This window comes from Excalfactoria chinensis, chromosome Z, assembly GCF_039878825.1.
Source record: "Excalfactoria chinensis isolate bCotChi1 chromosome Z, bCotChi1.hap2, whole genome shotgun sequence".
Taxonomy (NCBI): Eukaryota; Metazoa; Chordata; class Aves; order Galliformes; family Phasianidae; genus Excalfactoria; species Excalfactoria chinensis.
In genome coordinates, this window is record NC_092857.1 from 33,120,679 (window position 1) to 33,146,436 (window position 25,758).

At 41.8% G+C, this 25,758-nt stretch overlaps 1 long non-coding RNA gene across 1 annotated transcript; it reads right to left on the reverse strand.

Annotated features, from left to right (window-relative positions):
• Positions 1–1,039: 1,039 nt before the first annotated feature.
• On the reverse strand, positions 1,040–24,529 carry LOC140264636 (uncharacterized). Its single transcript, XR_011906065.1, has 3 exons — positions 24,432–24,529; positions 6,014–6,145; positions 1,040–1,249 (listed from the first exon to the last, which is right to left on the reverse strand). It is a non-coding gene; the product is annotated as an uncharacterized lncRNA (long non-coding RNA).
• Between the last annotated feature and the right edge of the window lie 1,229 nt (positions 24,530–25,758).

Genomic DNA, 25,758 nt, shown 5'->3' on the forward strand with positions numbered 1-25,758 from the left:
CCCCTCGCCGCCGTCGGTCCCGGTTCCCCTGCGGTGTGGGGACGGTCGTCCGCTCCGCGAGGCGGCAGGCGGGCCGTGCTGCTGGCGGCACTGCGGCACGGCGCGGCCGGCGGAGGCTGCCGCGAGGAGACGTGCCCCTGGGGGCGGTGCGGGCCGTTTGCTGCCGCCTTCCTGCCGCGCCCTGCGTGCCTTCCCGTGCGCGCGGGAGGCGGGAGCGCGTGCCCTTGTGCTCTGCTCTTCGCGTTTGCTTTTCCCGAGCGAGAAATCGCGGGTCCGTGGGTTACGTAGCAGGACGGCGATGCCACGCGTAGCCGCGCTGACACAAAAGCACAGCCTGTGAATTTTGCACAGGTGTCCTCCTGAGCGCCGACGCTCAGCTTGCCATTTTGATCCCCCAGTCGGGGAAGCGTTCCCGGAGCTACGGCCGGTTCTGTCGGCTGGCTTCTCACGGGGGAAAGCCACCCAAGTGCCTGCGGCCTGCCCGTACCGACCAGCAGCCCAGCAGCAGCTCCCAGTGCTGGGCAGCTGCCGTGACACACTGGTTACAGCCCACTTGACAGTGCTGAGGGCCACCAGTTCTCCCATTCACTGCGCCTGTGGGCACCCATCGCTACACAGGATAAGGCCAAAATCATTTCTAGAAGCGGTTTCACCTCAGATTTACCCGCTTCCTATTTCTTTCACATCACAGTTCTCCGCCGTCCATTTAGTGTTAACATCTTAATTCATTACCCCAGTTTGAGCAGCTCGCACAATTCTTGCTTGTGTGACCACAGCTGAACAGAACAGAGTGAAAAAGAAAGAAAAGCAGAAGAAAAAAGGTCGTAAAGACAGTAGCACTGCGAACGTTGTGTTCTGCTGTCTGGCAGCATGGAGTGGTAAGTGTCACAAAAAGGTTTGTCTTGTGACACTTGATTATGAAGAAACCTATTTAATTACCTACCTGAAGGTGGACTGTGACAGTCAACACTGTGACACTGCGCCCTGAACTTCTTAGGTTATTTCATCTGTAGAGCAAAACATATAAAACACAAACACTACAAAGTGAATAAATTTATATTGCTCATCATACGTTTCTTTCTGGCGATATCAGACTATATCTCCCGTTACAATCTGTACATATGCAGGCGTATACTTGTGTTCTTCCATTCGTTCTGATATTCATGTGATGTCCACAAGGTGTCATCCAGTCTTTTTCAGTCTTTGCAGATGTGGGCAAAGCATATGCATTCTCAGTAGCAGAACCATCCTGAGAAACAGAAAGTCAGGTAAATATCTGGGTAAGCACTGGTTGGTTAGTAGTCCTACAGAGGTCTAACTGGTGAGTTACATCTCATCCTGTCAAGCAGTCGATATATTAGTCCTCTTCAGAAGTTATAGGTCACTGTGATCCAGCTATAAATTGCCCCTCACACTGGGCAGATCTCTCCTCTGATCTATGTTGTACTTAGTTCAGCTTAGAGGGATGACTCTATGTAAGTAGAATTTAATTACCTGTATTCTAATTTAGCAGATTTTTTTCTTCAAATATTTTATCTGAATTTTAGTCACAAACACATGCCAAGAAGAGTAGATGGACAGCTTGTCTGTGCAGTTATCAAACCCAGGCACTGTTTCACACAGCTGGAAAAAGAACTGCTCTGTTCTGATGATGCATTTTTACAGCTGTCGTTGTTAGTAAGAAGTCCTGAAGTATTTTGATGTAGCCATAGAAACCTGAATTAAGAAGAGGGAGCGGGTGTTGTGTGCCAGCAGTGCAGGCTCCCCTTTGTCCAGGAATGGCCTGCACTGCTCCTTTCCTCTGTTCTCATGACAGAAGGCTGAACGGGCATCTTTAATTTTCAAGCTGCAAGGGGAAAAGGAGCAACATCAGAAAGAGAAGATGGAAATGGTGGTCCCAGTAACTCATCTTAGGGGAGGAGGTAGCAAAGGAAATGGCTGCAATGCCTTCTCCCAGTTGCTTATTATTATTCATTAACATCATTCTCTTCCTACCTTCCTTTGGCTGTACTTCACTATGACAAGGAGGCCTTGAGCTGCGTCCTTGAAAGATGAGAGCTTGCTCATACTTTACGTAATGACTGAGCAAACGTGACAGACCCTGCTGATAATATCTTGCTATTGAAATGAATATGGCATTTATAATAATGCTGCCGACAGATGATGCTGTCTCCCACATCCATGCAGGGTACACTTGTGTTTACTGCAGCACTGCTGTCTGCATAAGGTTAACCATATCTTCCCTATTCTGCCCCGCAGAAAACATGAGGAGGCACTATAAGGACATCTGCTGGAGCACCTCATGCTGGCCTTTGCAGTGTGAGGGTGGATGCTGTGACAGATACAACTTTGCACCCTGTAAGGGAGGAGAATCCTCTCCAAGTACAATTCTTTTTTCCTTTAGTGTAGCTTGAAAGTGAGGTTTCCTACACCTAAATAGAGATCAAGATTCGCTATCTGCATCCCTCTGTTTATTCTACCTTATTGAAACAGCTGTTTTATGAAGCCATTTGTAGTTGTATTTCTTCTGAGATATTTTGAGTAGATGTTGAAAGCTTGATGACAAAGAAAGTAAAAACGAGTCTAACGCTGTACATGTTTACATTGAAAGGAACACTAGCTCTTTAGTCTTACGCTCTCATTATTCATGCGGATTTCCTGGGGGGGGAAAGTGTTAACATTGCTGTAGTAATACGTGCTAATTCAGTGGAGAACAAGTGGTTTATTGCTGTAGCTATGGGAGTGCACAGAGCAGCAGGATGACAGGCTGTGGATGTGAACTCTGCCCATGAGAGTCAGTTACAGACTTTATGTGCCTTTGGATTTGTTCAACACCTTCTTCACCAAAACTCAGATAAACAGATTACTGTCGATAACAGCAGTCATTGAAATGCTTCAGTTAAGGAGACTCTAAGCAGTACGTCATTTTAGTAACAGTCCACTCCTGTTATGAGTAAACTCCTTCTTTGCTACTTGAATTGTGCTTACTGACAAAGCCATTTGTTCTATATGCTTATCTCATAGTGTTTCTTAACTAACTTTGCAGGGCCAGCAGAGGACTATGAGACAGTAAGTATTTTGCATCAGCAATACTGGGCTCTCTTTTCCTCCTTTATGAAAGTTGCAATATCAGAGACTATAGCATGTAGTCATATTAACTTCTGGGCCAACAGCCCAGAAGCCTGCAATGTAACCAAAGTGCAAATAGGAAGCTTAGAACTGGAATACCTGAAAAAAAAAAAAAAAAAAAAAAAAAAAAAAAGTATGTATTGATAGTAAATCAAAGTTGTTCCTCATATTAATGGAAGATCACCACAGCTCTTGTGAAGCCTCCATCTATCCTCTTGTGAACTTATTTTCATAAGCTAGTTCTACGACACAAGCTGCTTCCCCCACACTTTGCTCAGTGCTTCTTTTAAGACTGATATAATGAGACGTTTGTTCTAGAGAAGTATAAAACAATGAATTAGGTAACTAGGCTGAGGTGGAACTTCCTTACAAACACAAACCAGGGAATGAAAAATAATAGCGTTTCAAGATCCACCTTCATTAGTAATTTAAACATGCCAGAAAATATTTCTTCTCTTTCTCTGAGAAAGCAAATTCCTTTTCATTTCTTTACTACAAGTTAAGCTTCTTTCACTTCACATGTACCAGCTTCCTTTTCTTAAAGAGGCAATTAGTTTGTAGATATGTACTTAAATTCTGGACAATTTTCTCAGTTTCTGCTTTGCTCTGGTGTAATAAAAGTTGTTATCTCTGTCCCCGAGGTCATAAACCCCACCAGTGTCTTTATACTGTTTAAAAACAGACTTATATTTATATTCCAAATAAACTTATAATCTTTGCAAATGCTACCATGAACTTTATTTCAAATCCACGTTCTTCCCAATACACTCAAATCTGTGAGCCAGTGACATCTTGGTATACCAGGCTGTTTGTATTTTCAAACCTTGAAAACAAAAACCTTCCCATTTCTTTGGTTGTTACATCACATCCTAAAAGTCTGATTGCTTTCCCAGGAAATCTTGTAGAGTTTCATAACCTATTTGGAAAAGACAGGCAATTCAAGACTTGAGTCCAGTGGCAATTCAGATTCCTTTTGGGCAAGCCCACCAGTGAGTACCTAAGAAGCTTTCTAGGTGAGCAGCATCCTCCCTCAGACCTCACTACTGCTGAAGATCTTATTGTGGTGATGTGACAAGCAGTTTGTGTTACTTGGCATAGGACAGCTCATGAATGAGTTTAACTGTGCATACATTTCCCACAGTCATCAACCACGTTAAAAACTGGTGTTCAGTGGCCCTCCGCCATGGCTCTGTTCTCTGACAGCTCCCAGTTCCTTTCCAGTGTTCTCACTGGTCAACTCAGTAGAGCCGTACTTGGTCAGGGGCTTTGTATGGTAAAGTACTGGCTTAATTTGATATATTGACTGGCAGATGAAAGACCCTGCAACGTGTTTGAGGGCTAAGATTTGAGTATTACACACCTGTTAGTCTGGATGTGAAAGAAGAAATTGAATAGTCATGCTGTTCTGAGTATGTTTTTGTTATTTCTATTATGATTATGATTGTGATTATTAATTACGTAAGTATAGGCCAGCTTCTCCTAAAGCTAAGAAAGGGTCAGTAGCAAGGTCTGGCTCCCAGACCTTCCCATACAGAAGATGATTATTTTGGCTTTAGGAAAAGAACAATGTTGATAACACATTGATGTTTCTAGTTGCTGCTAAGCAGTGCTTTACAGAGTCAAGGATGCTCAGCTTTTCCTACTGTCATACCAAAGGGGACAGGGGGGGTTGGCACAAGGAGCTGGAAGGCACGAGGAGCCTGAGGAGCTAGGAGGAAACAAAATTAGGACAGCTGAGTTAAACTGGACAAAGGGAGGGGAAGGGAAGGGAGAGGAAGAAGGGAGGGAGAGAGGGAGGGAGGGAGAAACTGCAAACATTTTGGCAGACTTGAAAATTACACTGAATGGGGGAAAGCAGTTGGCTTCTCAGTTTTGAGTCTGAGTAGAGTTCTGGAAGATACTTCCAAACAATCGGGTTTCTTTCAAGAACCCTGAGCTAGATGGATGGAACAAAGTGTAGTCAAAGTCAGCATTTTGTTTTGTTTGTTATGTTCATCCTAACCCACACTGCATGAGCATGGCCTGGCCTGGTGGACAGCCACACCACCCTGGGAGAGGGGCTGTGACAGCCTCAGGTGGCATCGGCTGGCCAGCAAGGCATAGCCTGGGCCTGAGGGATGGAGAACAGGGCTACAGACACAGCCATGTCTGTGTGACAGGCGGAGCTGGGCACACCTTAGTGCTGTTTCCATGTGTTGGCATAATAAAGTCCTGCACCAACAGGAGAACCAGACATCCTCTAGCTACCCATATGACAGTGTGTAAAGTACTTCTGATACCAACTGGCCTGCAGAGATGTGCTGGCAAGCCGTAACTTGAGGTTTCATTCTGCACCAGGGAGCTGCTCTTTCCCTAGCAATTATGGGCAGGAAATTTTAGTGACATCAGGTAGAATTTTGACTATCCTAGCACTTATCTTTCGACAATTCTTGTGAGAGGAAAATGCAGTCAGATGGTGAATAAACTGCTCACCCTCTTTCTTTCGTTAGTATTTAGCAGTAAGAGAATTCTATGATTCTAATTAGCAGCAAGAGAAAGCATTGTGTACATGCAACACAGCCTTGAGAAATGCTATTGTTCTCATAAATCAAGGCGTGTTTTGAGAACTATGTATTCTTACACCCTTTGTACATATACAACACTTCCTGCTTCTGCAATGTAACAGTATGAGGAAGCACTGAAAATGCTGCAAGAAAAGCTGTACACTGGCATTCAAACCTCATCTTAATTTCTATGCTAAAAATGTGGGAGGGCAAAAAGTAAGCCTGTAAACTGTGACAACAGAACAAGCTATTATTCCACACACACAGACATATAAAATACTGACAATTTAGAAACAAAATGTATAGAATGAAAGATAAATGATTACCCTCATCTTTATTACCTCTTCTCTCTCTCCATCCAGCAAACAGAAAAGTCAGCTTCCTAGAACTCGGCCAGGAACTCAGTGATGGAGCATGCACAACAGCACACCGTACAGGGCTTTTCTTCCTTGTCTCCAGACCCCCTTGTTTCCCTTCTCAGTAGCAACACAGGAAAGGGGAATAGAAGTCAGTCTTGCAACAGAAATACATCAGGTAGCAGATATTCATGGTTGAAAGCTGGCAATTGGTGGTGTTCCGGAGAAAAAAATAAAAGACTGGCAAGTGCCTTCAGCAATGACCATGCTAGTTATTTGAGAAGGATGATGAAAATGATAGAGATTTGTTTGATGGTATGTGTGGAAGGAAGCTCTTCGATCTTACTGTGCAGCACTACGCATCATTGCTGAGCACCTACCTGGGAAACCACGTCTGCAGCACACAGCTCACACTGTGAGAGCACCATCTAAAGGGCGGTTCATATTAACACAGCAAAGCATGCAAAAAGAAGACATTTCCGTGCTTTTCACTCCTTCTTTTGGTGAACATTCACACAGACAACTACACAGTTTAAAACCGAGAGGGATGAACTCATTTATGTTATCTGTGCAGCTTTTGTGTGTGAGTTTTTCCCCGTGACTGCTTGTAAAGATTTTCCACAGTTTGTTTCCTTCTCAGACAGATGTGTTTTCTTCAGTTCAAGGGCATCAGTAAGCATTTGAGACTGTTTCTCTTTGTAGAAGGACAAAAGTCTTGACCCACACTACATGCTTTTTTTGTTTGGTTGGTTTTGGTGGATTTCCAGTTTTAACAAGTACATTCCTCTGAAAAATAGTGAGATTTTTTTTTTGATTGTTTGGTCTGGTTTGGTTTGTTATGTCTTACTGTTTGCTGTGTTGATGGGTTTCTTTTTTGTTCACCCAGGTATCTTATGGGCTGGGAACAGAGTCGTGTGCTCCAGAATCATTAGGGCTGTGCCTCCACCTCCATGCGCCCATGGTGAGGACAGGGAGCACAGCTGCATGCTTAACAGCTGCAATACAGGGGGAACAGAAGGAAGCCTGTTATACTCCACTCTATGCAATAACTTCTGTACTGCAAGAAATCAATTAATTAAAAAAAAAAAAAAATTACATGTCAAAACTGTAATGTTTTCTTTTGAAGGACTAATTCTAAAATAAATAACACACGTGGTGTGCTGGACATTACGCAGCACTTGTACCTCAAAGTAACCCAGAGCTTAGTGGCCACAGCATGCAGAATGCACCAGGAGCGCCTGGCTTCTCATTAACATCAGTAACGTGCTCTTATGTGGAAGGCTGATAGCATTTCCAGACACCCGTTCTCTAACTGGATGTTGCGGGACTAGGAGACATCCTATGCTCTTCATGACAAATCATCACAAGGTTTGGAAAGCCCACACTTTTCAGACAAGGTGGAAAAGATGAGGAGTCAAAGAGAACAAGTCAGGCATACAACTCAAAGTACTGAAAGTAACTCTGTTCTGAAATATCAGTCACTGAAATGTGTACGCCTGCCAGGTAATGTGTTTACTTCATCCTGTACATTTCGTGATTTGAATGGAATGATTGTCCAGAATATGCCACAGACTCAATGCTTTTTATGCATTTATATGAGTACAGCGGGCACCCACCGTCACATATTAATTAATATTAAGAGCAAAGCAGAACTCTCATTGCTTTGGGGCACAAATCAAATGCTGGATAAGGCGATCTATGATAGGCTATTCCAAAAATACCCATTCTGGTACATCCAGTTGAGATATCTGAAGTATTTCTTTGTCATAGTTGAAACATGATCTGATCCAATATTGTTTTTCCTGTGGCCCTGAATTTTTATTAAGGCTCCCAGACTGTTGCATTTTTGGTATTTGCTCAATAAAATCAACCGCAGTTTAAGGCTGCTTCATACCGTACATGTCATCCAGAAGACATCTTTTGCTTCAGATTGCATAGCATTTGTTAAATAAAGTAATACCGGAATTACAATTAGTTTAACTTATACTTAACATTTATCTTTTACTAACAGAATAAGTTAAGTTGTCCCTTGACCAGATTCAGTTTTCATTGTCTGAGACATGGTTAGATCTAATGGAAAGTTAACATTTTGTTTCAATCCATGCTGATTTTCTAATGGAATATTAAAATTTATCTATTCCTGTCTTCACTTAAGTCAGCTGTTTGTTGGTCTTTTCTTTTAAGTATAATTGTTATTATTTAGATACACACAGTTACAAGCACAAAAGCTTTTTTCCTCCTGAGTTCAAGGAACGCAATCCTTGTAACAGACCCTTTTTGACAGATGCAGACTTATGAATGAACGTATGATTTGCAGCGGATGGGAGTAGGGTGGAGTGCAGGGTGGAAGTCTTGTCTGTAAACATCTCTGTGCAAACATATTTCTTGGCTCAGCAGGGAATTTATTTTAGAACAAATAACCACTGGAAAAATTCAGAACAAATTCCTAATGCCAACAATGCAAACAGCACACTTTTTAGAAGTCTGTGTCCTCTAGATATACCCTGTTGGAAGCCTTGTCTGTTTTTGGTGTTAGACTTGATTTGGGCATCAGGCACAGCTTTACTTTCACTGGAGTAAAAAGCTACTCACATACTGTACTTGCTCAGCACCTACACAGCTAGCACAGTTTAAGCCTGGCAAAGTTAGCAATCCTGTAAAATACAATGTTTTTGATACCACTCAACAGTGGTGTCATAGAATCATAGAACAGTTCAGGCTGGAAGGGACCTTAAACATCATCTAATTCTAACCCGCACATCACAGGCAGGGTTGCCAGCCTGAGGTCAGGTTGCCCAGGGTCCCATGCGTAAGGAAAGTTGGCTGGTCAGTGGTGAACACTGTTGTTGCTTCTCAAGGAAGCAGACCTACACATACCAGGCTCAGGCTGGCTGGGCTAATTATTCTGGTAACCAGCTTTAAAATCACATCCAACACTGATTCACGTACACCATTCTTGTATTCAGTAGTCATTATGCACTCCTGCATTAGACAAACAACACATTTTTATAGCTTTATTTTCCATTTTATTCTGGAGAGTCACTGAACTAACATTTTTGTTGTTGGAGATGCTGTTGCTCTTAAATAGCCTTTTTTGGGAAGGATTCCTATAATCCCAGCAAAAGCAAGATGTGAACAGGCAGCTGGAGATTGGCTGCTTTTGCCTGTGATGTGCAGTACCTCTGCATGGGGAGGGGTCCCATGTCAGATATTGTTTTTCCCATCACCTGTCTTGGTTGGCCTCAACAACAGCAATCATCTCTATGAACACCACATTTTGAAATGAAACTTACTTTTGTTCATCAGCACATGTTTTCAGTGCTGGTGTCTGAAGGCTGAATTTGAATACAATTCAGCTGAAATTAGTTCAGCCAATGAGGAGAAGTGCTATGCTCACTTCTTTGCACCTACAGGAAAGGGCTGTTTGGAACTCCGATGGACAAAGGCAGTCTTGGCTTCAGTAAACATGAGGTGGTGGAATTCCAAATCATGTGGGCAAGGAAGACAATAAAAAGCAAGCACACAAGCACAGGTGTCAGGAGAGAGGACTTCAGCCTCTTCAAAGATACTTGGAAAAGTGCTGTGGGATGGAGCCCTGGAGGGAAGAAGGGCCCAAAAAAAGCGGGTTAATATTCAAGGATAACTTCCTTCAAGCCCAACAAATAATAAGGTAGGCAGCAATGCCAACAGGCCTGCAGGAATGAACAAGGAGCTCCTGGCCAAACTCAGACACAAGCAGGAGGCATGCAGAAGGTAGAATCAAGAACATGTAACCTCAGAGGCATGCATAAACATTTTTCAAGCATCCGGGGATGAAATTAGGAAAACTAAGACAAGATGGAATTGAATCTGGTCAGGGATGCCAAAGACAATAAAACTACTTGTGAAAATGCAAGTCTGTTGCTAAACAAGGTGGGGGACGTGGTTACAAAGGATGGGGAACAGGCTGGGACAATCAGTGTCTTCTTTGGTCTTCAGGTATCCCAAGTCCTAGAGATCAGAGACTGATCAGGAAAGTTTAAGCAAAGTGGACATAAGTCCATGGACCCTGATGGGATACTCCCACAAGGGATAAGAGAACTCTCAAATATCATTGCAAGGCTGCACTCAATAGTTTTTGATCAACAGTGGTGACTGGGAGAAGTGCCCAAGGAAGGAAGAAAACACAAAAGTAACTGCTGTCTTCCAGAAGGACAAGAAGGAGGACTGAGGGAGCTACAAGTCTGCCGGTGTCATCTTGATCCCTGGGAAGGTGATGGAGGAGCTAGTCTTGGTAAACATTTCCAGGCACATTAAAGGCACCAGGAGTAATCATCATGGATTTACCCAAGGGAAGTCATTCTTGGACAACTTGATGAACGTCAACAATGAAATGACTGGCCTGACAGAGGAGAGAAGATCAGTGGATATTGTCTGCCTGGACTTCAGTCATAGAATCATGGAATCGCAGAATGGTCTGGGTTCAATAGGACCTCGGAGATCATTTAGTTTCAACCTCCCTGCTGTGGCTGCCCAGAGCCACATCCAGCCTGGCCTTGAATGCCTCCAGGGATGGGGCATCCACAACCTCCCTGGGCAACCTGTTCCAGTGCATCACCACCCTCTGAGTGAAAAACTTCCTCCTCATGTCTTACCTAAATCTCCCCTGTCTTAGTTTAAAACCATTCCCTCTTGTCCTATTGCTATAAACCCATGTAAAAAGCCATTCCCCCTCCTGTTTATATGCTCCCTTTAATTTTGGCCTTACTGGAAGGCCACAGTGAGGTTTCCCTGGAATCTTCTCCAAACTAAACGAGCCCAGTTCCCTCAGCCTCAAGTCAGTGGAGTGTTTGACACAGTCCCCCATATGATACTCATAGGTAAGTTGTTTATGTGTGGCCAGGATGAACAGTGAATCAAAAAACAGAGGTGAATCCAAAAGTGACTGAATCACCAGAGCCAGGGGGTGGTGATCAGCAGAATAAAGCCTAGCTGGATGCCAATAACTAGCAGTGAACCCCAGGGGTCAATACCAGATACAGCTCTGTCTGCATTAAGTCTGGATGACGCAAGTTTGAAAGTCACATAAAACTGGGAGGAGTGGCTGATATGCCAAAGGGTTGTGATATACCAGAGGGGCCTGGACAAGCTAGGAAAATGGGCTGACAGCAACCTCAAGAAGTTAAACAAGGAGAAGTGCAAAGTCCTCCACCTGGGGAGGAACAACCCCAGTACCATGCGAGAGGTCACCCAGCTGTGAAACTACCAGGTAGAAAATGAACTAGGGGGTCCTGGTGAAAACCTGTGAGGGTTTTGCATTGACTAGCTGAAATACTTCACACTGCTCACTCATTTCTCCTCCTCAGAAAAACAGAGGGAGAAAATGTGATAGAAAAAAAACAACTTTCAAGGGCTGAGATAAGGAAAGGGGAAGAGAGGGGAGGGGAGGGAGATTTTTGAGTCTTCTCCTAATCTCTTTAAATGCTTTGTGTCACAAGACCAAAATAGGACTCAGTTTTCTCATGAGACTGTCCTTCCCATCCAGCCTGGAAAGGCAGAAAGGACTTTTCTCAGGCTCTGTTGATGCATTTGCTTCTCAGCTAAAATAAGTATAGGAACTTGACTGACAATAAAAAGTAAAAACGAAAAATAAACACTAGCATGTCAATACAAATTTGAATATTAGGCTAAAAATGGGTATGGGATTGAATCTCAAACAAAGCATCTCATTCTTCCTGGTTCTGAATTGCCTGAGCCATGAAGATGCAGTGCTCTTCTGAAGCAGAGGGATGAGGCAGATAGTATCAGGTACAGGTTTTGAGGGTGAAATGAGGTCTCCTGTGGTTTGCGCTCTACAAAGTGAGATGTGTTAGTAAATTACTGAAGGATTTGTAATCGGAAATTGCATACAGGAATTCACAGTTAGATGCTGTTGAACAGGAGAGGTTTAATGACAGTGAAGTCTCATTTTCATGGCAATTGTAATAGAGTGGCTTAAAGATTTCACAGCAGAAAGGCTGATTACTTGAGCACATGAATGTATCAGAAACAGTGCCAAGCAAAGGAGTTGACTGAAAATAACAAAGAGGATGAGCACTTCTTCGTGTAGAAATACACTTAGGAAATGTAATTCAGTTTCCTTACTTTGAACACATGGTTTTCATTTGGTAAAATTAGAACTGGAATTTATGATCTAGAGTATTTCCTTACTTTTCCTTATTTTGCTTACTCACATCATGATGTAAGCAAGCATAAAATCCTTTCCTAGATAAGATATCACAGAAGCCATTAAGATCAGCAAGTTCCTTAAGCGGACATTTTCTGGTTCCATTAATATTCTAGCGTGAAGTGACGTCAGTTAAATTCCATTTTTGATTTGGTCTGTGTGATAAGCTGTGAGATAAAGCCTCACTTGGAAATGTGGAAAAACTTCACATTGGCCTCCGTGTGCAGGGTTTTACTCCTTGGTTAACTGGCTGACACTGGCAGCTGCTCCTGTGAAACTCGGCAGCATTGCAAAGTGTTACTCAAAACATCTGAATTCCTCAGTCAGATCATTTCTGCAGGAGATGGTGTTTGTAATGAACAGCCGACCTTCTGAGAAATACAGCGCACCATTGTCTGCAAGCTAATTAGAAACAAAAACAATTCCCTTTCTCCCATGCCTCCCTCAAGTGCTCTACTCTCCAGGCATAAACTACGGGTTAAATATGGAAACAACATCATGCTGAGCAGATAATTGTTTCCCAGGAAATCCCTTCTCTCCACGGGGCAGTAAGCATAATGACAGAAGCAATTTATTAGGCAGGTATTGGACTTGAAGTTATAAAGTACAGTAATTCTTCATGGCATTTTAAGAGATAGTGATATTTTCCTCTTAACCGACAATATTTGCAACACGTAAGGGAAAGAATGATAGAGATACTTATTGCTCTTTTTAAACCCTCTATCACCTTCTGCACTCACAGATCTCAAACTGTGAGGGAGCAGAAGGGTACGCAGGCAGCAGATAGACTATTTCCTGAGATTGCCAAAATGCCCGGAGAAAAAAGGGCATGAGCTGTTCCTTCCAAACCACCCATGCCACAGGCACAGCAGCACTGCAGCAGTGCCCCAGGCATCCAGCTGCCTCAGGTCATCTTCAGCACTCTTTGGATACGTCTGAACAACTAGTCCAACTAGCCCTTGAGCTGTGAACCCCCCACGCTTCTTTTCTCTCAGATAAGGAGAGAACTGTTAGGATGGAACTAGATGCATCATTCTCAGAACTGTGAAAGGTTCACTGTTTGACTCAAAGGAGAGAAGCAGGAAATAAGAGCCTCGTCCGATCCTTCCATGACTAGCAGCACCCTGTATCCTCCTTGAGTGATTGTTACGGAAGCAAACCTACAGGATAGCCCCAAAAGTTTGGGGATTGTTTGTTCTAAAACCAGTGAAATGCATTTTGCCCCTCAATTTTGGAATTTGGGATCAATCTAGGAGGCAGCTGTATCCATATCTTCACTGAAGAAACAATCTCAAAATCTTTTGTTTTGGCTTGTATTCATTACACCAACTAAATGTGAAGAAACAAGAGCTTATTCCAACTTCCTTTTGTTCCCTGACACTGTCCTGAGAGCCCATCTGTTGCAGGAAGCACCCCACCTGTGAGCAGATGCCTCCTTGGTTTGTGCTCCATTTGCTTGCGTACCGCAGACTGGAAGTTCTTCAGGCAGCATTCTGCTACTCACTCGGTGTGCTTTCCTTACTGGAGATGGCTCTGCTAACAGTAATAGCGCTACCGGTGCTGTTTGATGTCAGAGAAGTTAGTAACATGCCACAATCTGCTACGTGCCCTGCTCTGCCATGCTGCCTGTGAAGTGTCTTTGCAGAGACCAAATCACAGCAATCATGCCACACTCCTGTAAAGACAGCAGTGTGCAGCCACCATGGCACAGGTGATGCAGATGATGGTATCTAAGGAGTTATTTTTACTCTAATAGAAAGCAACAGCAATTTTACAGCTTCTTGCTGAGCAGTTTCTGGGTAAGCTGTCCCCACAGCTTATTCAGGCAGGTTAATGGCTGAATAACTGCTTTGCTCGATGCAGGAGGTCGCTTAGTAATTAGAAAACAGGAAAAAAGAGTCACAGGGGACTGAGTCCTGCCCTTGTGGAAGTGAAAGAAACCCCTGCTGGCTTTAATGGAGGAGGTCAACGCCTGTGGAATGCAACCTACAACACTGAAACAAATTCACGTCTAATAGGCATCCAGCTGTTTCTCCTCAGGCCTGCATGCTTATTATGCACTGGAATTATTTTCAGCAGTGAACAGGGATATGGCAAGTCTCTTACTGGTATTGTAATTGTGGAATTTTTAGACACCATCCATTACCAGAATCTGTGATTTACCGATGTGTTTTGGTTACAGCTTTGGTTGTGATGTCCTTTAGTGAGTGATGTGTTATATCTTCTTTGACTGTGCTCCCTATGGCACATGAGGAAAGCAACAGCTAACTTGAGATGATAATGGAGTCTTAACAGAGGAAACATCCAGCGTTTAAGTTAAATGACAAAATGTAACATCTTAAACAATACACTGGATCCATGAAACATTCCTAAGGCGCACACAGAAAGCACAGTAGACAATGTAGTGTAGTGGCAAAACACCTTGCAACACCAAACATCAGCAGACAGCAGCTAAGAAAGCTGTAACAGCTCCTTGCCATTTACAAACCTGCACGCAGCTCCAGAATGCTATTCAACCTTTGGATGATGAAGCTTCAGACAAGAGGCCACATAGAGTGCTGGAGAGAGGGGCAGTTGTGCAGGCTGTTCTTCAAGGGGGTTATTAACCAGAGCTTTGTAGCTGTTTGGCATATTGGTTATCCTTTGGTAAATGCTGACATGCTCCACCTGTTTCCATCACACTACTGAGGCTCCCTGTGACCTCAGCACTGCTGGCAATGTGGCAGCACTGTCTGAGCAGCATGCTTTGCTGGCACTGCACAGATCTCCCCCAGAATGGTCAAGAGGAAGGTACAAACATATGCCCTGTGTTTCCTGCAGACACAGACTTCTGCTTACCTTTTTAGTCATGAAAGCCTTCTGTCCCCAGAGGCAGCACCAGCCTGGGCTCAGTGCCGTGCCAGGCTGCCTTGTTAGACCCACTGTTCTGCTCATGGAGCTTAAGAGACACCACACAGAGCCCTCCTGTGCTGTTTATTCCTGTAATTTACTGTACAGTTCCCATTTTTACACTATTGGGAACGTGAAAAATAATGTATCTGTCACACTAGGCCTCCAAGTATAGCAAAATGGCATAAATTATTGCCCTGAAAATTTCCACCCTTCTTGTGATCGTGCTGTCCGGGGGAAGAAAGGAAGGAAAGAAAGGAGAAAGGGAGGAAGGGAGGAAGGGAGGGAGGAAGGGAAGAAGGGAGGGAGGCTCACTCGCTCAAACATGTAATCTTCACAGCTGTCTTCCACACAGTTTAAGACCTCACAAGAAGGAAAGGGAAAGAAAATCAGACACCAGTTATAGCCTGGAGTTCCCCCGGATACCAAAATACTGTGATTTATAAGCCATATTATTAATATTATGATAATTTTAGCTCATTTCAACTCCCCTGACATGCTTCTACAAATGGTTGATTTGAGATTACACACTTATCCCAACACGTGGCTGCCTAAAAGGGCATCAGTTTGAGATGAGATCATGTTATTGGTATTTCTAAGCAGAGGGGGAAAACAATATACAGGTTCTTTTCTCTGATGTAAATAGATAACTTCCCCTTACTCCACTGGAAGTGCCATGTGCATATCAAATATGAAAATCTGCCCTTTGTTTCACTGAAGAAACAATCTCAAAATCTTTTGTTTTGGCTTGTATTCATTAGCTTCCAAGAGAATCTGAATGTTCTCATGATACTGTACAATGGTTCTGTGTGACACACCTGAAAACAAGGCTCGTGGCTGCACATGCATGCCACTGTGAGCAGCTGTCGACAAAGTAGAAAAGAGTTGTGCATCTGAAAACAGTAGGACCCAAAAATATGGGAAAACCTCTTGTCATCCTTCAAATTGTTTAGCAGAGAAACAGATTTGCTTTTCAATGACTTCCTCTGTTTTAAAACTTTATTTGAACTTTGTCCAAATTTCATGGTGTTCTCTTCTCTGCTTCCAAGGTCTGGGTATGGATCCTGCAACAATTCCCCTGCTGAAGCTGGAATGAAATCCACACTAAGCACATAATATCAGTATCATTCAGTCTCTGGTTAATTATATCATTGTATAGCTTTTAACTGCAAACGTGTCTCATACTGAGTCAAGATACAAGTTTACATATACAAGATGAGTGGTTTCAAGCCTTTAATCAGATTGTTGGCAGTAATCATTCCAGCCTTTCTAGCTCATTTTAATTTCCTCAATTTATTTGCGTGTCTAGCTACTGCATTTGTCCTAAGACAGGCCTGGATACTGAGAAATAAATGTGTTTTGGTCTGGTTGGGTTTTCCTTTGTCATGCTAATTCAAACATCACAATAATACCTGACAAGTGGTGGAGTTATGAAGGAGTAGACTGAAACCATTTCATCTGCTCTGTAGTTGAGGACATGTGGGATGGATGAACTACACCATGGACAGCAAGTACAAAGACACACTACTTGTGCTTTTATTTTCCTGTTTTCTTTCTGTGCCTTAGTCTCTTCTACTACTACCATGATCACTTTACCTAACACTATTTTTCTCTTATTTATTTGCCTACCTCCCCTGCCAATTTCTGTTTTGCTTATTACACAATTGTATCTGGTACATATGGTCAGTACCACAAAATGTGGGTTAACGATACAGCGGACTAAAACTGACACCCAGACAAATGGTTGCTTTCACTCTATTTTAAATATCACCAGGCCAAACTCTACCATTTTCACATCCTTTCTCTAGGACAAAAAAGCATCAGTGAAAGAGAACAGAAGTAAAAATATGTATACGTTAATAAAAACGCCCAGGGTAGTCGCTTTCCAAAAGATTAGCCATGTGGTGAGTAAGCTTATAAGTTGTACTAGAGAAAGATTTCCTCCTGGCTGAACAGCTACTTAGTTTGTGATGTGCTTTCTGCTTGCCACGTGTGTCACTTCTGCACTCTGCACTCTGATGAAGTTAATATGAGGGTGACTCTGTTTCTGATCTTTCTAACTATATTCATGTGGAATTCACTTCTGCACTCTGTACTCTGATGAAGTTAATAAGAGGATGGCAGGATGACGCTGCTTCTGAACTTTCTAACTGTATTCATATGGAATCTGCATACTCCGGTTGGATAAAGGCTGCTCCTTGAAAATCTGGCTACTGGTGTCAAATTGTTTAGAAAGAGCAGTTGCATTATTCTCTTCCTCCAGTTGTGCAGCCTAAGACTTCAGAGCTACAATTTAATTACAAGGATCTTTTTTCTTTTTTTTTCCCCCCCAAATTAAAGACTGTCACATTGTCTGCCTACTTTCTCAGGCCTTCCTAGATCCACATGCACACACTGCTTTAGGTTTCTGTATGTGACCTTCTCAGCCTAATTTTAAAAATTCCCTTGGCCTTTTTCCTCTTCATTCCATAAAACTTGGGAGCTGAAGAAGTCGTGGGGTTAATAATGGGTCAGAATTTCCTCCTAGGTGGGTAGTTAAAATACATTTGTAAAGAAAATAACAGCTTTTGGTTACTAGTCAAATGGATGCTAGCTGTCCCAATTCTGGCTCTTGCTACTGAGATGTTTTATGACAGACTATTCATCTTTTGCTTAATCAAAAAGATTGATTTGTTAATCAAGAGTCCTTACATCCTCTGTGATGGTACACTAAGATAGAGGCACACGTGATGCTCTGGCTCTGCCTTTAACACATTTATCTTTTTTAATATATAAAAGTTCTACCTCTGACTGTTCGCATAAAGCTGTCAGTTACCTCCAGTTCTAAAAACTAAATACTAAGAATTTGGGCCTACTACTTCTCTGAAACTTAATGAGTGCTTAAACAACAATCTTGTAAATTCATCCTTCAAAAACTTATTTGATAACTGATATCTCTCACAGAAGAGGACAGGGGAGTGGAAGAAAACACACATGCAAATTGTTGTAATCAGTACCCTTGTTTCTGTATTCGGCTGTGACAAATTCTGTAATAAGGCTATGCACCAGATTTTGCATTTGAGTCCCTGGTTTGTCTCAAGGATACACGAAAATGTGTGCAAGGTGCTTGGCTACTAAGCAAAACAAACAAACAAATGATTGTAGCTTATATTTGCTACATTTGTACGATCATTTTGGTAACTTCAGGGAACTCCATTTTTTTTAAACAATTTACTTCTGGTTTGCAATATATGCTGCAGCACACACCACTCTGCCAAGCCTCCTCCCTTGCCTTGCCAAAAAACTTGAGAAATGCTGGTTTTGTTGGGCCAGACTCTCCAGAAACTTGATGGTGAGCCAAATGTTAACCATCACCAAAAAAGTTCCATCCACCAAGCAAATTGCCGACTCAAAGCGTGTCAGATTGCCCCATGGTACACTAAAAACATGCTTCTATTTAACACTGTGATGCAATTCAAACACAATTAAAAAGGGGATCTTACAAATGATAACAGTAATTTCACAATCACCGTGAAAGTGATATAACTTCCAAGAAAGGCAAAGCAACAGTCAACAGCACTGCTTATTAAGTACTGCTTACTTCAGCAATTGCTTTTGAAACCAGGAATGTTCATTAATAAAAGTTTATGACAGTTCCCTGATTTTGGGTATGGCTTTTCACCCTCAGTTGAGCATGTACAATAATGTCTTATTGACTTCCTGTGCTCAAGGTCTACCATAAAAATATCTAAGGATTGACTATATTTATTGAATAAACTTCCCAAGCATGCTTCTTCAGAGATACTAATAGATCAACTGTTCACTAGCTGGAATCACACGGACAAGTATTACAGGTAATTCATGACAATTAATACAGTTTTTGTAACTTACCTGTGACCTTTTCATTTGTCATGGGAATGAATATCTTCCTACTGACTGCCAAACTTGAAACCATCACAGCAACATGAGCAGTGTTATCTTGGGAAATGTAAATATAAATTATAATTTGCAGAAATCTGAAAATGTTTTAAAAGAATTTGCTGCCCTGAAATACACTGTGTTAAATGCATACCACATATGGTACTTGGTTACATAAATTACTGATTCAATCTCCAGAAGAGTTAAACATCTATTGCAAAACATATGAGTTGCTCTAGTGTGTTTAATTATTTCAAGACAAAGCAAGCCAAAATTTCAGTGCAGCCCTGAGAATACAATCAACAGCACTGATGAACCTAACATAACACTTAGTACATCCCAAATGGTTAAAAGATGCATTTGGATTCACTGCCCTATTTGAATAAACAGAGAGGAAGAGAATGGTTGTGTAGCTGAAACCAAGAATTTTACGATATCTTGCTATATGTACATAATACAAGAGAAGTAGCAATTTTATACATGGAAAACTGCAGGCTGCTGAACTTCAGATCATGTCCTCTTGGGTACTAAATCAAGGCAGCATCCCTTTGCCTTTGGGAAGAAAAAGCAATCTGCATTGCTGCCGCTCAACCTCACAGCTGTCTGCACAAGGAATTCCTCTCTTTGCATGAATTCCAGCATTCACACAGTGCCTGGCATTTAGCAACCGGAAATTTTAACATATACACTACGCAAAAGTTGGCAAACCCTTTTAAATCCTAAAAGCAATGTGTATGTTGGCTTCTGATTGTTAGTGCCAGTTTTAAGGGAAAAAGTAAAACACTACTCTGGAAATGTTTCTAACTGCAATATTTGTAAGGAGGAGTCGTCGTGAAGAATCTGAAGGCTAGTTTACATTTTACTGTTGATCATAAGTCCTCCCAGATAGCGAGCATGGGTAATGAAGCTTTATTTCAACAAATAAACTTGCATGCCTTTAACTGGAGAACAGAATGTCTATGTTTCGAAGAGGAATAAGCAAAATCTGAGGGAAATCACAGCACCTGGCTTTGAGAGACTGTATTTCCCCAAGTTAAAACAAAACCTGAAATATGCACAGATAAGAACAGCCTGCAAGGACAAAGTGAGGAGAATTAATGAATAAATTGAAAAAATAATGGACATTACAAATGGAAAAAAAGAATCAAGATGAAAGTGATTGCAAAAACTGAAATGCCAATGATAAATATAATCTAAGAAAAAAAAAAAATCCGAAAAAGTAATTATGTAAGTTTTTCAGTGTTTTACGTACATCTGTGGGAGCATTTTTCCTGAGAATTAAGTGTCTCGGTCTGCACATGTGGGAGTCGGGGTGTGGTTTGGATTCCAAGTCTTCCATTTGTAACAGCCACTAACATTAATCAATTTTCTGTTTCATAAAAGCAGTTACATTTAAAAAGAGAAGTTCCAGCAGTTTACAGGCACATACGGTGAGAAGCTCAACATTAAATATTATATCAGCCTCACTATACATAGGTAACATACTCACTCTGTTTTATCCAAGCAAGCAAAATAGCTGTGAGATCTGAGCTAACAGCTGGGATTTAAGTGTGCTTCTGTCTCTTCTTGTTCACTACTGTAGGAAGGCAAGAGGCTATCTTTGGGATTACTCACATGAATAAACTCTAGGAAATTCAGTTTTTTTCCAGCATAGCCCTCTCCAGCTCACTAGCAAAGTCCCAGCTGATTGTGATTGTGCAAAATCACTAATATTATTAAATCCTGATTGTTTGATTATAATCACAGCAGTATTCCTAAAGGACAACTATAAACATTGTTTGAAACATTCCTGCAATCCCACACATGGGGTTACAGCTTATCTTTCAGTGAATCCCACTCATGGGTTTGGAGCTTATCTCTCTGTGAGAAGCTCACAGCAAGTTAGTGGAGCTGTATGAACACCAGAAATCAATTACTGGGTAAGGTTTGCTCACCATGTTAGGATGAAGCAGAAAATGGCCTAGAAAACTGCTGCCAGAACTCTTGTTACAGTTAGTCCCTTTGCGAACAAAGGATTTCTGGGGCAAAATAACATTGCCCTGAGGCATGCATGGGCACCTTGACTCTCAGTGGGCTGAGGCTGTATGTGTACTTACAGGAAAAAATGAGTAGAATGATGAAAACTCTACCAATAAAAAGAAGTTAATTACTATAACAAAGCCAACAGCAAGTGAAAGCCTTTATTTTAATTTTGTATCACTTAAGAAAACTAGAAACCTCAAATATGTAGGTGAAAGGAAGAGATTTTCTGCACTTTATAGAATTTCTTTAAAATAACTTCTCTTACTGCCTTGGCTTCTCTTTACTCCTAGTCAAGTAACAGTCATAAAACTGACAGCTTTTCTTTTCATATAGATTAAGAAGATCCTAAATGAATTGAAAGAACAAGTATAAACAAGAATGTGCCTGTGCTATATTCTTAATTTCTTAGCACTGCTTCTTAATATCAACGTAGTTTTAGGTCAAGGTCAAAGGCATCAAACACTTGCAGATCTATTTCGAGTGCTTTGGTCCTCTTCTTCAAAGCCATCTTTTTGTAAAAATACACCTTATGTCTTAATTCACAAAGAGATAAAATGCAGTCAGGAGTGTAATAAACACCCAAGAAAGCAAATAAGATCGGAAACTTTCTTTGTATTTCCATGCAATCAAAAACACAAATATTTAACTTTTGTCTTAAAATTGGACCTAAATATTTGAATACCGATACAGTGATAAGACAGGGAAGCTCAGCACAAATGCTGAAGCAGAAATGAAACCATTATCTATAGTAAAAGTAGTGGATTAAAGAGTATTTTTTATTCTATCATAATTCTACATAGCCGTGTCTTCAGGAGATACCTCAGTCAGAAGTATGAGAAATGCTAACAATTATGTCACATATGCAACTCAGGAACATGCAGTCAGAACATGACTTCACAGCTCTTTGATGACCTCTACACAGAGACATCTTCAGCAGCATCTCATTATCTTTGACAGTGTTCTGTTCAGACATCAAGTTCTGAATGCAGGGAGCTATTCAAAGGACAGAGCCCTTATGTAAACTTGTGAAGAATTATGATAAACGTTTTCTAGACAACCTTTTTCACTAGATGGAGTCAGAAGAAGATTCAGACACTCTTCAACACGTAGGATTTTTAGGGAGATGAAGAAGGAATTCTGAATGCCTTACAAGCATCTGTTCCGAATGTTACTGCTTTTGTTTGTTCTCCATTATGCTTATTATTTTGTTGTTTGTTTGTTTGTTTTTTCTTTTGTGGTTGAAGGAACTTATTAATACCTTTTATTTATTAGCTTTTTCCACTAATAGAAAATTCTCAGTAGTGCTTGCTTACTTGTGTCAGATTTAGAAGAAGCTTGTTAACTACAGAACGTTTTCTTGATTGCTGGCACAGCTTAATACAGTACCTCATGCAGTGTGATAAAAGTCAGTCTGCCTAATTAGCACCACTTAGAGACAGTGCTGGAAGTCAGTGCTTTTGTGGCCCTAGCTGTGTATGGCCCTTCCCTTGAGTGTATTTGCATGACACTGTACTGAGTCATACACGCAGGCCACAGGAAGGAGCCTAAGCACAAGAGCAGTATTTATTAGCATTTGTTTTTCCTTATGATGATGGTATGATACTGTAACAGAAATATGTTGCAACTCTATCCAATTATAAAAGAACGCGTCTGAAAAACAACAGTTGCTAAGCCTTTACCCCATATCCAGTAGAGAATATTTCTCAAAGTTCAGAGCTCCTATTTAGCTGGGGAATAAAACCATGTTTTCCTGACCTACTACTAGCTACACAAGACCCACACTTACAAAAGACTTATGAAATATCTTCACATCAAACTTACACATAACTGTTTGTACCTGGAAGTACATATGCAATTTCTTGTTTTGAAATATTGGGGTGTCACACTGACACAAGATTAATGTACTTCTGAAAACTCTTAAGGACAAATAAGGACTAATAAAAGAGTATGTGGATGGCTAAGAGGAAAAGAGTCACAGATGAGGAGTCCTGAAGAAAAAGATTTATTTATAAACTTGTCTGGGATGCATAAAGGGACTCAAGGAGCAGATAGTTTCCTATAGCAGCAGTTACAGATAACTGTACTGGTTCTTTTCATAATGATAGGCTCTATGGCACAAATATCCAAGTTTTGTTCTAAGGATGGGATCAAGATGACTGATTTGCCACCCTGTAGATAGATGCTGTCTGAATTTCCATGGCTCACGTGAGTATCAGTACGAGGAACTCTCTGATTTCTGCAGCACAGCTGAGTGCCTAGTTCTGCTCAGTTATCTGTCTTATCTCCATTGTTTCTGCAGTTGCAAATACTTGGGAAAACGAGCAGTTTGTTCTTATCTACCACAGACTTTTCTGCTCCTCTAACAGCAATCATAAGTGAAGTAGGTAATTCCTATTGAACAAGATCTGCTTTTATTAAAGCACACAGGGTCCTCTTATAAGGCCTTCTTTGCTGCCCTGGTTACCAGTGAACAAAAATTCAGGACTGACATGCTGATATGGCAGTGCTCACATCTCCTTAACAGCATATAAAAATATAATGCAGTTAGTGCAGGACAATCTACTGAAATTAGAACTGCTAAATGTTAGATCATAAAGAGCTCAATACCATAGCTGGTGGCAACACATACCAGGCTGAGTTTTGTACACCTGGGTAGGATACTGTATGAAGGTCCCAGGGCATCTAGCTACCACCCTAGCCCCTTGCAGCCTGAGAAGAAGCACATGGACACTGACAATTTGCCATTTACTGACAGTTTCCTTAAATATGACAACTACTTCAAAAGTAACGCGTCCTATTTTATCATATTAGCCTAGAGGTGGACATTGGTGTGATGGCAGTAAGGGCTGAACCTTCCCATTAACACTCCATTACATGTTATTGCTATGTGACAGATAGCAGTGGAGGGCCAGTCTGACAAAATGGCATCTGGCATGGAAGCATGTATGAAGCAAAGGTGGGAATGCAAAAAAAAAAAAAAAAAAAAAAATGGCATGCACTGACATTTGCTGAATGTTTATGGAGACAGAACAGTGTATGTGAGCACAGTCAGGCAGTGGGTGGTGATTTTCAGCAGCAGTGATGACAATAGTGGGTCATCCTCACTGGAACAGATTTTTATGTGTGTGGCCTTCAGGCTCTTGTTCACTGCATGTGAAAATTTAAAGTTAATGTTGAAAAACAAGCTGCTAATTTGCTCTGTCAAACAATGTTATTTTCCTCTTTTTATCTGTTGTCATTTCTATAGAAATAAATACAAGGCATTACTTTCAGAGCAAACTACATAATATAGCACTGTGACTGGATGGATATACAAATAGATGGAGAAGAACATGCAGGTACCTGTTTAGTTTAGCACTAAGTGTAAGTACGGAACAGATTCACCCTTACCTTATAATTTGGGGTTGGAGCTTTATGATCCTTGAGGTCCCTTCCAACCCGGGTCATTCTGTGATTCTGTTGCTCATTTCTTTGCTTTTTTTTTTTTTTTTTTTTCAGGAAGAAGAGTTAGGAGTTCTGTCTACTCTTGTTTTTCGGGTTTGGGACTGTTGACTGTTCTCCACATAAAACCACTGACTTCAGATGAAACCTAATTCAAAGCAGTCCACCTTAAAGCCCAAAAGGAAATACTGAGATGGTATTGCACTGGATTATTCACCGTTAATCTTCCAAATACCCCTATGACCACAGGTTTGTCAGTGTTGCAGATTCTGAATACATTATGAAACTGTCATTCTCTCCAAAGACTTAGAGCTGAGCCAGATGGCACATCTGACTCCTCTGTCTAAGCTACAGGATGACTGATGTGAAAAGCAGAAAGCAAAGTGTCAGAAAATGAGACTACAAGAGGGCTCTCTTGCTGCTGTTACCTAGAGAAGCCATGGCTATCTTAGCACTGTGACTACTGCACACTGATTTGAGTAAACATACAGCATAATTGTTATAATTTGTTATAAAAACCAGAGCTGATAAAAAACAGGGTGCAGTAAGGATCTTGAACAAAATGGAAGCAGCACCTTGAAATGATGTTATGATTCTTTTTCCTCAATATGCATGCACGTACAATAGTTCCTTCTGCAGTGAGAATCCAACGTGCATGAGTCAGCCTATCCGATATCAGTAATTACAGCTATAAATGCACAGCTATTACGCATTCAGCTTGTGTAGCTTGAGAGTAGTCTACTCTATCGGGAATAAAGATGGTAGGGCTTTGCTGCCTTCCTTGGGGCAGGCAGGGAGTCCAGCAGCACAGCCCTGGCCATGCAGCCCTACCACTTTATGAGAAGAGCCAACGTTCCTGCCAGTTAGAGGTGCTTCCCCAAAGGCAGCAGTGCCAGGATGCAGCCTTCCCAACCCCACCGCCTGCATGTTTGTTCTCCCAGCTTCCTTCTCACATTCTTTACTCAACGCTTCTTTGCAGACCAACCGCCCATCCCCACGTATGCCTCCCGAGGCCTGTGGAAATCAGCACTGCAAATACACGATGCTCTGGGACTAACACCCTGCGGTTTGGTACTCCATGCGGGGTTTCGAGTAGAGTTTTCGTGCACGGCCCCTCCCAGGGCGAACACGTGGGCCTGCCCAAAAGCAGCGCTGTCTGCGAAGCACAATTCAGGACGGAGGTGCGATCAGAGAAGGAACAAACAGGCGCTGCCCTGCCGAAGCGCTGGCAAGACGGCGAACACAAGCAGGCCCGTAGTCCTTTCGGCCTCACACG